The sequence below is a fragment of the Dermacentor silvarum genome, chromosome 7 (genome assembly GCF_013339745.2).
Source record: "Dermacentor silvarum isolate Dsil-2018 chromosome 7, BIME_Dsil_1.4, whole genome shotgun sequence".
Lineage (NCBI taxonomy): Eukaryota > Metazoa > Arthropoda > Arachnida > Ixodida > Ixodidae > Dermacentor > Dermacentor silvarum.
Genome location: NC_051160.1, coordinates 132,442,253 through 132,456,598, shown reverse-complemented (window position 1 = coordinate 132,456,598; position 14,346 = coordinate 132,442,253).

Here is a 14,346-nt window from a genome sequence, read left to right as displayed (position 1 = left end):
AGAGCCAGACCTTGTCGCCCGCAAAAAAAAAATTCTCAATAATAGGCCGTTTACTTTCTTCTGTTTTCTCATATTTTACTTTGCCTGCCCTGGTCCAGCTGATCAATCACATTGGGCACGCTTCCTGAAAATGTTTGGAGCAAAGTATCAGCTGCTAGCTGACAGTCCCGGTGATATTTAGTATTTTCGTGTGTGTGGAAGATGGCGAGCGCGTGCTTTCATTTCTGGAAAGGCTTGGACAGGAGGGCTCCAGTGCGCGCATGTTGGCCCAAGTTTATAATAACATTAACCCCATAAAGTTCTAGAATTGAAAATCTTTTAAAGCATGCCTTTGGAAATGTCAGCGCACCTTTCGCGTCAAAAGTTTATGAGAACTTTATACCCATAAAGTTTCGTAATTGAAATGCATGCGCTCCGTATATTCCGCGGCCGCTGCGAGATGCCGCAACGCGCCCGCTCGCTATCGAAAAGCCGTTGAAAGTTTGTGCTTGGATGGGGCTCCTTGCGTTACGTGACTCCAGGTGTAAAGGCGTTGTCACGAAATCCAGCCCGAGATCGCAATGTTTGCGCCGAAATATCTTTTCGAGCGTGAAAAAGACATTGTAGACAAAATCCAGAATGATTGCCGGCGTCGGTGGTAGTTTTGGTCGGTGGTGCATCCCAGCACGAAAAAGTTTCGGGGGGGGGGGGGGGGGGCTGAAGCCCCATCAGCCCCCCCCCCCCCCCCCTGGCTACGCGCCTGGTGCTGAGAGGAGCAACGTGCATAGCTTTCCGCTCCTTCTCACCCCCACAGATTTCATTACTTTGTTGATAAAGTTGCACGTCAGCTGGCAGATGCCGATGAGTTCTGGTGTCGGGTATTTTAGATGCCCGCTGTCCAGGTTTTTTATCAACCCATAAACTGCCTCCGTCGGGTTTGACACTTGCAGGAGTTCCTTGCATTGATGGCATAAGAGCTGTGAAATTCAATAAATTAAGAACAATCAATAAAGCAATTAGCGTCACTACTTTCGTAAAATTGAGGAATGAGCCATGAAGGTTTCTTTTTCGCTAGAACAAGAATTGTTTCTGTTTTGCTTAACAAATGTGTCTGACCACGGCCGCTGGATAAAAAAAAAAAAGGTGCGGCCTGCCGCGTCGGGCGCGCTGGAATGGGAGCGAAAGTGACGGCCGTAGTTGCATTGTCGGCCGCTTGGCTGGGCCGAACGGCGCAGGCCGCACCTTTTTTTTTTATCCAGCGGCCGTGGTCTGACAATCCTAAAAAAAAACAAGGATGTCAATTGCAGCTCACATGGTTCAACGAACCAGTTCTTTCAGATTGCGTAGCCGCGAATCTTTTAACATTTGAGTTCATACCTGTTCATCACAGGCACGGGTGAGGTAGCCGGCCAAAAAGGCAATTGGAGCAATTTCGAGCTCATCTTGCGCCTGTGACGAGTAGTTCACGCACTCGAGCTCGCCTGAAAGCTCGCTGGCAGCATGTTTGATTTCAACTGGGCAACTAGGAACATCATTGTCTTGGCTCGGCAGGCTGACGACAGCGTTGGACTCAGAACTGGACGGTGCGTTGCCTGTCTTTGCCGCATGCAGGATCCCAACCTACAGAAAAAAAAGTGAGCAATGTTATGGTTCCCTAGTATTTAATTATAACAGTTCTAACCTTTAGAAGTTTCTCCACGGAGAAGACAGCTGCCCGAGCATCGACTCTGTAGTTGCCCCCGTTGAACTGCCTCAGACAGCTGAAGAATGATTCCACGGGGTCACGGTTAAATCCCTGAGTCAGAACGTACCGGAACCTGGGGACAGTCGATACAGCAGAAAGAGTCAGTGAAATTACAATTGAAGCAGGGAGAAATTTAATGCTTACAAGAGAAAAACTTACTTGACATGATCTAGAAGGTATTCTATTACTGCCACTGTAGACCTAGTTGTCAGCAACGTCGCCTCGTAAGTCTCCTTTGTGATCTTCTGCTTTGATCGGCTGCCAGAAAGCTGTAAATCCTCAATACAGTTGATAAAATCCACTTCCAGCCATAAAAGCCTTTCGTAGTCTGTCGCGAAGAAGGGCTCCTCCTGCTGGCCACGCAGCTTTATACCTCCAATGTCGTGCATGGCGTACCATTTAGCTACCATTTCCATAAAAAAAATTGTGGCAAGGCAGTCCTGGAATTCTTCTGCGTCAGGATGGCACTTCGGGTTTTCTTGGAGGAATTTTAACGTAGCTATAACGTCCGGAAAGATTTGCTTCGCTCTTAGCACTTTCTGTTTTTCCAAGTTATTTGGTTCAACATGAGCACAGGTGAGGAATCCTACAGGCTTCACCAGCAGCTGAGACTGTATTTCGAACAGCTTTTTCATGTAGACACCGCCTTTGATTAGCTGATCCCCCCTAGCTAATAGCTCTCTTTCCAGAAAATTGTTCAAGAGATTCTTGATCAGATGGTTTTGATCAAAAGAAAGGAAGAGCGGATCACCTACACTCACTGGGTGCGTCACCACATGGGAAAGCGTGCCGACATCGGAAAGGCTTTTGAACAGCGAGACATTTGTTTGGTGGTTGTCGGTCACAACCCGCACAATCCGGAATCCATTTTCCTCAGTAAGTTTCATCACCTCTGCTGTGATGTTACTCAGTTGCTCGCCCTTCAAACACCGAGTAAAAAAAAAAGCCAACAGGTATGACATATGGGGTTGAAAGTCCTCTAAGGATAAAGCACAGAAGGCGCTTTGCAACCCGAGGTGCTGCCATTGCATCTTGCTCTGAGCCAGGTCCCATGTCGACAAGGCCAAAAATTTTGTCCACTTGGCGATCATATATAACTTTTTGTTGTATTGACATTTCGTCAATAATAAGGGAGCACATTCGCTCCTGCTCCACAACCAAGCCTTCTCTTTCCAAACGCAGGCGCTCTTTGATCAACCTCGCCTGTTGATTTACCCACGTGCTTTTGCAACGTGGTGCGACAGGGAAGCTTGAAGAGAGCCCTCGACCGGACGTGACTGTAGCCTTTGTTAGAGCAAGCCTTCCAGAGAACACATTCCCTTAGGATAGCCTCGCTATATGCCGGATTTTTCGCATGAAAGTTAACTTCTTCATTTTGAATGAACAAAGCCGCTTTCTCGCCTTGTTCGGCAGCTGTTAAGACGGTCAAAAACTGCTGAATTTCTTTACTCTCACCGTACGCTCTCAGGCGCCCGCGCGCTGCATCGTAGCCGTCTTGAAGCGTCTGCAGCGCCTTTTTGAGGCGAAAAAGTTTCATCTCGAGCCGATGAATGGTTTTCTTTGACTTCTCCATCATGCCGTCAATGTCGAGATCGGTTTGCGATGCACCATCCAACAACAAAGCGTTCTGGTCACTATTATCGCTTGCAGTTTCCGTCGCGAGTTCAATAACGGAACCGGGAATTTCGCCTTCCGATTGATTTATCACGCAGCAATCTCCACTGTCACTGGTCACAACATCAATTTGTTCATCTGGCAAACTTAGCGACGCACATTTTCGGGGATTTTTCCTACTTCTTTGTAAATTGTCCTTTCTCGTGTATGCCGGATAAGTAGGAAAAACTGAAGGAACTACAGTCGGAAGCAAGACCCTATACTTTGTTGTCTTGCGGTAATCATCTTCTTTAAAATGCAGGGAACATACCAGTGATGAGTCGTTAGGCTCCCACTTGCTTGCTTTGCCACTGGAACCTTGCCGCGAGATGTTGTGCAGCCACTGTCATCGTCGTCCTGCATCTGACGGAAACTCGTGGGAGCGGACGCCTGGATTCTTCTTCGCGTTGCTTGTGCACCGTGGCACACAACAGTTACGCGGCATAGTGCCGCATGGGCAGTACTTCCCAGGAAGTATACCCAAGAGCGTACAGCAAGCTGGTGGCAGGCAAATAAAAGCTCCGCTGCGAAATCGTGGTCCTCCAAATGACTGATTTGCTGCGGCAGCGTCCGTGAGAGCGCCGCCGGTACGGCTTTTTCCCGCGTTTACCCGTCCCCGCCCCGTGGCGCCCAGCAGCGGCGGCATGTGCAACTACGCGCAATAACGGCCGTAAGTCCGAGACGCGCGAAAAGAATTTATCATCATCATGAGTAATAAGACGAAAAGTTCGCGCGCACTTCCGGAAATTGCTGGACTATGAACGCCCAGCTTCACTGTTTCAAGCGTTGCGCGGCCGAGTGAAAGGTTAAGCGTTTTTTTTTTTCTGCTGAGAACAGCGCTAAGTTGTCGTAACTTCCTTAACTTGAGCAACCTAGGTCTTTCTGGGTGCTGTAACGAATACCCACTGAGGAGAAAACGAAATAATTATTCTCGTTTTTAGAATCACCTACTCGCTCATGTTGCACTCCCTTATTAGCGATCGAAGGGAGTACGGTCTCAAGCTCGGCTCGTTGGTCTAGGGTTATGATTCGCGCTTCGAGTGCGAGAGGTCCCGGGTTCAAATTCCGGACGAGCCCTTTTTTTTTTGTTTTCTCCTCCCACGTAGCAATTCTTGCTGGGTACAGCGCTAACGGGTCGTAACATCCTTTATCTGAGCAAAGTTGGTTCTTTGGATGCTGTAACTAGGAGCCACTGATGAGAAAACGAAATAATTGTTCTTTCAGAATAATCTGCTCACTCGTGTTGAACTCCCTTATAAGCAATCGAAAGCAGTACATGCGCAAGGGTGCCTCGTTGGTCTAGATTCTGCTTCCGGCCCGCGAGCGTGACGGACGTACGTTGACGGGCTCCGTAGGAGCGGCTTCACCGGCCATGTCTGGACGCGGTAACAGGGCTATAGAACAGGAAAGCACCTACCAAGTTGTTCTGCCAGGTCAGGCAACAGGGCGTTTTGTTTTAAATACTGTTTTTTTTTTTTTTTTTTTTGAACGCAGATATCACTGCCCGACCATACCGGGTGGAAGATTTCCGTGACGCTCTCGCACGGCATTCGCTTCTCCGGGATGTTATCCCTTACAGAAATGAGTATTGATTCTTCTTTCTTCTTTCTGGGGTTTTACGTGCCAAAACCAGTTCTGATTATGAGGCACGCCGTAGTGGAGGGCTCCGGAGTAATTTTGACCACCTGGGGTTCTTTAACGTGCACTACAACGCAAGCACACGGGCGTTTTTGCATTTCGACCAATCGAAATGCGGCCGCCGCGGCCGGGATTCGATCCCGCGATCTCGTGCTCAGCAGCGCAATGCCTTAGCTGACTGAGCCACCCCGGCGGGTGAGAAATGAGTATTGAATTTCCGTTGTCGATTTGTTGAATTATCATTGGTTCCATGGAAATTCTATGAAATTCCAACACTCAATGAGCCAGCACAATGAGATTTCATTAAAATTTCGTTGTGCATTGCTCAATAAGATTTCTGTTGACGAATTTTCATGGATTTCTCGTTGCATTTTCTCACTTAGGGCGCGCGATCCAATGAGGGAAGCCAGGCATCCTGGCTAACTGTTTGCTTTACGTTCGGATATGCGCTGCCATCGTAGGCCGAAGATTACCATTCTTGAATTTTTGAGGTCACTCTCCCACCTCCCCCAATCCCCCCTCCCCCCGTCTTACCCATTGGCGGATCCAGAAAAGAGACCCTGCGAAAAATCAGTGATAACGTTGTCCGTGCTTACTTCTCTCCGCCCACGTGTAGCCTCGCGCTGTCAGCACATACTTCAGGATGACGCACCAACTTGCTCAAACTTACGTTTCCTGCTGTCCACGAACTAACCACTGAGCGCCTCTTTTGTTGCTTTAATACCCCTCATCATTTAATTACTATGGCTGGCGACAGCATGCCTAGCTTCATGCCTTGCTCAATGCATGCAGAAGCAGACAGAATACTAACAGATGACTGGTTTTTGAACTTATGTTTCGAACCTATCATACGTCGATGTATGGATCCCACTGGTGTCTACTAAAATGTCTATTACGTGGCAGCGCAAGCTATCACGCGGATACCGAACCAGTGGTTGGGCAACCTCGAGTAAATTTTCACTATTACTTTGCGGCAAGATATGCAACAAAATGCAGTCGATTCCCACCGACGATTGGCAGAGGTCGTGCGACCAGCCACAATGATGATGATTATATTTATCGGCATCAAAAACGTTTGAAACAGGGCGGAGACAAATGTCACCTAGCCTGCTTGGTTTATTCGAGATTTACAACATCTGTAAATGGCGACTCGACTCATGGAGACTCATGTTCACAGCAGCAAGCGCGACCTGCCCAATCGCTTCAACAAAACATTTCGCGATTGATGCCGTTCACGTCTGCTCGCGCCGTCATCGCCGCGTAAAATAATCTTCAGCGCATTAGTTAACCAGCTTTGCCACTGCGTTCGCGCGACTGAGAAATCAAGCACTTAGCGAATGAGCCAGAACACTGGTGATTCTCGATCATTTGCGACCGGTTCCTTTGTGACCAAATTGATCGAAGTGTGGCCTTCGAGATCTGGTGCACTGAGGTGATCTCGAAGGCTGTGCCTAAGTGTTGTCCTCAACACTAAATGATTGTTTTAACGCAGCTAATAGTCATTTGCACAAGGATATATTTTATTGTATTACACTCTGTGTATAGCTGACGACATATAAAAAATACTGAAGTTTTTCGAAAAAAATGATGTTCGATGTTTTTTACCAAACCTAGCGAAATCTAAAAAAGTTAACAAGCAACATTGGTATATCATTTTTTTTTTGCGTTTGTTTTTGTCGCCATTTTTCATTTTTTTTCTTGGTCGGCGTGTGCGCCACGTCTGTGTCGTGAGCTCTAAGCACGTGAGAGTGTGTTGTCATCTGCTGCTGCGCGATAAGGAATATTTTGTCAAGAGCGTACAAGACGAAAAGCAGGATGTATCTATATACCGTCCGTGCATTGGCTGACGCGGAGGTATGCTACCGACTCGGCTGCGTGGACGCGGGCACGAAGAAAGGAGCGCCGACTAACCCAACGATACTTTGACTGCGGTAAGCACTTGTCTGGTGTTGTGTGTATAACTGATTTCCCAGTTGAATGTATGTTTCACGCCTGGTTCACGGCGCCAGTGTCAAAGAATTTTGTGCGGGGCCGGTCCGGTGTGCGTGTGGCGTGTTGCATTCGCCTTCCGCCGATGGAGCGCCAAGGTGTGGGCATGTCGTCCGTTTAAGCTGAGCATTTAGCAGCCAGGCCGATTTATCTGTACTGCAGTTTAAGCAAGTTTGCCGCAATCAGACCACCTAAATACTGAACTGCAACAAACCACTTAAACAGGGGTGCTTGTTTATGTGTTCTCATGCTCGTCCCTACCCGTTGCGCTGCAAGGTCGCGGGTTCAGCTCCGGCCGCTGCAGCCGGATTTCGATTGGGCGAAATGCAGAGACGCTCGTGCTTAGATATAGGTGCTCTTTAAAGATTTCCAGGTGGCTAAATTTAATCCAGAGCCATACACTGCGGTGTGGCTTATAATGATATAATGGTATTGGCTAGTAAAATCCCAGAATGTGATTGATGAACATATGCTTGACCCTGTTTTTGAAGTGGTACTGTTACAGCGGGGCCCATGCCACATCCGTTTATGTAAACATCGAACTCGCTGTCCGCTTTTTCTTGTACGTTATAAAATAATCATACAGGAATGTCGTGAACGATATCGTGTCATGTCTAAAAAACAGCCAGTTTGATCGTTCGCGAATGGAATGCTATCGTATTGTAAAAAAAGAAAGTAAATGCTCACAGCGCATGGGATCTACGCCACCATTTTCCCTCCCATCCCTAGATATCTTTTTCACGTTGCAAAACTATTTCTGCGAAATTATTTTTGTACAGTTAATAATTTGAAAACCAAGATTTTACTCGTGGCGTATGATAGAAAAAACACGCTAGTAAGGTGTTACTATAAGTATATTCCTTCGCGCAAAAGAAAATGGAAAATAAGATCTGTGAAAGTATGCAAGCCAGAGAGAGAAAATATGCAAGTCGGAGGACTGACAAGAATTGCGACTTTTATGTACTTGGCGCAGAAAAGTGCCTTTAGCCGATGTCATATTGTCAGACATTTCTTTTAAGTTCTTTAAATGTTCTGCGAAAAACTGTCGGTAAAAGAAATTGGTTCTTGGTATTTCACTATATCTAAAACATATGCCGTGAACAATAAAAAGTTCAACTGATTCATTCAGTCACATAAAAACAGCGTTAACACAGTAGCTGGTACCAACAAACACTTACTTAATAAGCATCAAGTGCTTATTTACATCTTTTATACTTTATGGCATTTCGTTGTGTAGCTTGCACAATACTGCATTTATACAATTCTTTAAATAGTGGCATCCGCAGCATCTGGAGAAAAGGGCATGGCAGTTGCTGGTGCAAACTTGCGTGACACATCAGCAGCAGAAAACACTCTTATACCAAGTGGTTAATGCTTTGTGTGAATGTAAAAAGAATGTTTAGGAGTGTTACCTGCATTTGTGAATATTCTTACAGAATAAACAGTGGTAAGACAACAAGCCACAGTTGAACATGCCCTTCCTCGTAAAAAGTTCCTGTGCACGTCCTCCATAATACTTATGTGTGTGCAGGTGTTGAGGCCCTCTAGCAGCATTATGTAGGAACTCCATGACTCCGGACAAGAAAAACACTGCAACAAGGTTGTTCCTGTTAGCCTTCAATCCGTGCCAGCTCTTATAAAGAATATTGAATACTGTGGGATCTTAAAAAGAAGTTATGATGTGCTCATACTGCTGATTTTTACGTTCCTTTTGCTGCTAGAAAAAAATAGCTATGGTAATTTTTTTTGCATTCAAAACTATCTATGCAGCATGTGTGCCACTCAAGTGCAACAGTTCACGAGGCGTCCCAGGCCCCGAAAGGAGAAGTTGGAAGAAGATGCAAGAGCAGCATGCCAATGTTGTTGGTGAGAGCCTTGTAACATTGGTCAAATCATACATAAATTTCAAGAATGCTAATCTCGTACCGCGGTTACTAGCACACAATGTTTGCAGAAATTCAAACAAGACAGAACTTGCAGAAGAAGAAGGCTGGAAGAATGTTTAAACAAGAATATCACTAGGACCAACATTTTGGCAAGGGAATTGTCTTAAGTCAAGCCAGGACCTGATTTCTGCTCCGCCACTTCATTGGGTGAAGATGAGAATGATGCAGGCAGCGCATAGAGTAAGGTGAGGGAATTGTAAGTGTTCAAAAAAGAGGATAGAAAGAAAACAAGACGGTGTAGGTTTCTTGTATTACAGAACATGTAGTGCTACTAGTGTTGCTTCATCCAAGTAGGGGTGACAAACCTAGAAGACAATTTGTGTGTATGCAAGTGTTTCCTGTGTTGGGCCTAGTTAAACGAGAACGAAGATATATGGTTTGGATATTGCAAAAGAAAGAGCAATAAAATGAAAGAACTAGAATCTCAGTTGTATCCAGATGTTTTTGATCAAGCCAAGAAGCATGAAATGAAAGCGAAAGGCACGAATGCACATCTTGTCGAAACCAGAGGGCATTAAAGTAGAGATAAAATAATTGATCAATTGAGTTATGAATTCATCATAGCCCACCCGCTAGCACACACAGTCCTAGGTGTATTTGTGCTCTAGATGACTATGATGGCACATTTCAAAACATTGTTAGCTGTTTGCAACATGCTACCTTTTTTGTTGCTCTTTTTTTAAAAAAAGACCTGCAAATCTTTTTTAATAGAAGATTCTCGGCTTCACTCAGCTCTCACATATAGCTTATTGCTATCACAAGGTGGCATTAACCCGACTCATGTTAAATGCTAACCTCGCCATTAGCAGGACCTTAGCAGCCATACTAACATGAAGAGCCTCTTCACGTTTGCGTTACAGGCACATTTAGTTGAGCAGGCTTCATGGACCTTAGAAGATTTGAGGTCTTTCACTTAGTCATAAAAAGAGCTATACAGGAAGTAGTGCATTGTAAACAGAGGCAATATTCTCAAATATGCTTTCCAAGCCTTGTGTTGACATAGTGACCATATGTTAATTTTAAAGTTGTAATTTGTGATAAGCATTTAGGCAAGAACACACAAAAAAATGTGGTTGATCCCTCTTATATAGGAATCGGTATAGAACACGAAAGTGAAACGTGTCTTCACAGAAGTAGTGTAATGTTTATTGCACATTGATATATAATGTCTATTGGTGTTTTGTGGCTAAAGCGCCCTTAGGCGTTGATGCACCCACGCTGACGCCTGGTGGCACGTCTCCTCCATCACGACTACCAACGTCGATGACCATGAGCAACCGTCGTGCATATGGAAGCTGCACTACGCTGCACACGCTAGCACAACGCGAAAGACGAAGCACGTAACTGACACACTAATACAACGCGCAAGACAAAGCACGTAACTGAATCGTCACCGAGTCAAATCAGCGCGTACAGCGCGTCGTAATTGCAGCCTCCGCGATCAACTTCAGAAACATTTTCAGAGCTAATTGCGGAGGCCACGCTGCGCTGTGCTGAGTACGGTGAACGCCACTACCAACGCCACCTAGGTGGCGTTGGTAGTGCTTCTTGATGCCAGCGTCCCTTCGAATGCTGGCATCGAGGCGTCGTAGTGGTGAGACCACCGAAGCGTTCACTGTCGGTGCGCGTTAGTGTCATAATGCAGTACTTCTCTTTTCTGCTCGTAGGCGGCGGCACCGCCCCGAACAAGAGCGCGGGTACACGGAGGAGTGTTAGATATATAAGGCGCGTCTGTGTAGCTCTCTGCAAAGGCGTTTGTGGCGCAATGGGTTAAACGCTCGGCGATCTATCGTCGCGGACCGAGAGGTCGTGGGTTCGATTCCCAAATTTTGCATGTTTGTGGAAATTTTTCTTCTGGTTTCTTTCTTTGTATTATGTTCTATGACGTATTTCCGTGACGGAAATACGTCAGTGAAGTCTTGGTGGACCCCGGCATAAAACACTTTCGTGTTAAAATATTGGAGGTCTGTTCTCCTGGATGATAAGAACATCAAGCTAGTTAATTCTGCATAGAAGTTCACTTATTGCATATATGCACTTATTTCATAGTTCACTGCATAGAAGTTCATTGACGATCCTGTGTCGCAGCAGAGACATCACTCTTGCCACATTTACCATGGCTCGTTATACTGTTCTTATACCTTAGGCACAACAATTTCACTTGCATTAAACCACAAAAGCTTTAAGCACTAATATAACCTGCTTACGTTTATGGCTTTCAGCATAATCTTTCACTGCTATTGATGACGGTACATGTTGGTTATCTTACTGATAACATATCTTGTTTTTCAGAATATGCCAGTACGAAGTTTCCAGGCGCAAGTGTTTCTTATATAAAAGAAAGCCTATTCTCTCCCCTCACAAGGGAAATAAAATCAATATATAAAAATGCCTTTTCATGTGCCTTTTTTGTTTTCCTGTTGACTGCAGTTAATATTCAGCCTCAGTGAGCCAAATCTTGCTACTTTAGACCTTAGTGGGATATATCCCAGTACAATGAAAATACAATGGACATTCATCACGACATAAATCTAATGAATATACAATAACAAACCAATGGAAAAACAACACAATAATACTACAATAGATTTCCAATGGATTCACGGTGGCCACTTTTCCATGACTGCTCAACAAGTCTACAATGAAATACCAATAAAAATTCCACAATTTTTTTGTTGTTGGTGGCATAAAATATCAATGGAAAATGGATGGAATTCCAACAACATTTTTTTGTAAGGGATCGCCCTGGAGGCGTATCGCATGAGCCACGTCTGGGCTATCACTTTCAAGGATACTGATGTGGTGAAGAAAATCTCGAGCGTCGGGGAGCTACGTGTGAAAGGCAGCCGCTGCCTGGTGATTTACCAGGTGAACCAGGACGTTCGACTGAAACTCCACTGGCTTATAGGCAATGTGCCTGATGAGGACGTGCGTGCCACCTTTGTGCCGTATGGAAAAGTTGCAGAAATTGCCCGGGAGCGCTGGTGTGTGTAGGGTATGATTGAGAAGGAATCCACTACCCGGCTGGTCACCCTCAAGTTGAAAGCTGGCGTGAAGCTGGACGCCTTGCCGCACCAGCTTAAAGTTGGCAGTGAGTTGGCACTAGTCGTGGTACCTGGCAGGCCCCCGCTGGGCCTTCAAGGTCGAGGTACAGGCAACATCCGCAGGGAGTGTCGAGTCCCGCGTTGCGGAACCTGCCGACGCTACGGGCACGAAGAAGACCAGTGTGCTCGAACTTACGCGAGCATTGCTGGCCTAGGAACCAGCCAGGACTCGACCGAGATGCTGATGGGCGAGGTGGATGAGTAGGAAGCAGCCCACGCAGCTGGGAAACCACCGCGTCATACGGCGCCTTCGTTGACGCCTCTGGTGAAGCAGAAGGCGGGGGCTTCCAGTGCAGTGACTGCTAGTGTACCGGCGCAGCGTGAGCCTCAACAGGATGGTGACGACAAGGCGATGGACACGGCAAACGCCACGGTCGAAACACAAGGCAGCGTGGAGACCCTCGACATGGATGCCATGGAGACGAACCAAGGAGCGGCGAGCTTGACGCCTGGGAAGCGTCCTCATGAAGAAGTTGTCGGCGTGAAAGAGCAGCCTGAAGTCGAATGCTACGAAACTCCGCCGAAGGCACCGGGTGTCAGACGTTCGTCGCTAAAGCCACGGCCGAACCTTCCGGTCGAAGCACGGCAGGCGGGGAAACCGCCTCCGTAGCAGCGGTGAGTCCTGGTCGACGTGAGCGCCGGTTGTTGGTCGACCGGCGTCAAGAGATTCCGGCAGTCGTGAGGAGAGCTGCGTCGACCGTGAAGGTAGGCACCATGCGGACTGAGTCGTTTTTTTTTCTGTAAGAGATGGCTATTAATCTCAGTACTCCACGTCGTGTAGCGACCTGGAACATCAGAGGAGTGGGAGCAAGAAAGTGACAATATCAGCTTAATCGCCTCCTTCTATAACGACATTGATATAGTCGCTGTACAGGAGTCGAAAATAGAGAGTCAAGAGCACACCGACCGCATGGTCTGTTCCTTTCAAGCAAACTTTTGTGTGTGTCTGTCATTCTTTTGGGGCGTCGGGTGGATGCCTTCGATTCATCCGTAACGCGTGAGGAATAAGCGTAGAGTCTGTCTTGTCCTGCCCAAGTGGTCGCCTTCTGGTTACTGATTTCATGTTTTCAAATCTATGTTGGCGTATTCTGTGTGTATATGCTCCCAATGTAGAAAGGCAGCATCAACTTTTCTTTGAGTCCCTTGAGCCATGGTGGAACGGTGACAAGATTTTGCTTGTACTGGGGGACTTCAACTATGTGTGTGCCACAGTTGAAAAAGTGAAGTGTAGACCACTCAGAGACAAGAGCTCGGAAGTGCTGATTACACTTGTTCATGGTGATGGTATCAAGGATGTTGGCAGTGTGTTCTCCACTGGGACCTACCCAAAATTCACGCACTTTCACCGTGGGAGCCATGCTAGATTCTACAGGATGTATATGTCTGTTGATCTTGTGCCCCTATGCTCTAGTTATGACATTAAACCTGTACCTTTCAGTGATTATTGCCTCGTTAGTACAGCTTTAGGAATGAAGGGCAGGAAATCGCGTTTTAACTGGCACTTATTGAAACAATGCAAAACTTCTGCAGGATGAAGGATTTATTTTGTAAGTTCCGACCGAGCTGGAAAAACTGCTAGGTGCGCAGCCTGTTAGCTTTGCAGTTGAATGGGAAGGATTCAAAGAGTGGGTAAAATGAAGGTAATAGAAAAGAGCAGCGGGGCTCATTAAAAGAGAAAGAAAAATAACTCAATTGGCAACTTGAATGGCTGCTAAGCATAGAAAGTAGCGCGCCGGGAAATCTCACTAAAAAAACGAGACGTGAAATGTCAGCTCGAGAGAAGCGACGCTGATAGGTACAGAGCCGCCGTTATACGCGCAAGGTCTGAGAAATTGTGGGCTGGCAAAATAGCAACAAAGCGAGCGCTTTCAGACGAGAAAAGAAACGCTTGCAAGGAAGAAATTAGGAGCATCCGATATGACGGCCGGACTACAGAAGATGCTTTACATATTCAAAGCGCTATAGCCAAACACTTCGCGGAACTTCTTAGCAATAAACTCGAGACCATAGACGGCTTTCATGTAGAGTTTTTAAGAGTGATGCCAACACTACATGACGAAATTAAAGAACGCCTTGAACGGCCTATAACTCTGCGCGTGATAGATAAAGCGATAGACGACTTACCATCAGGGAAAGCCCCTGGGCCAGACGGCCAAAGTGGTGCTTTCTTTAAAACCTTTGAGCATTCCATTGCACAGTACATGCTCCATGTGATAACTAAAGCTTATGAACGCAAACAGGTTCCATTGTCTTTCTCTACTTCGCACATTGTTCTAATTCCCAAGACTGACGA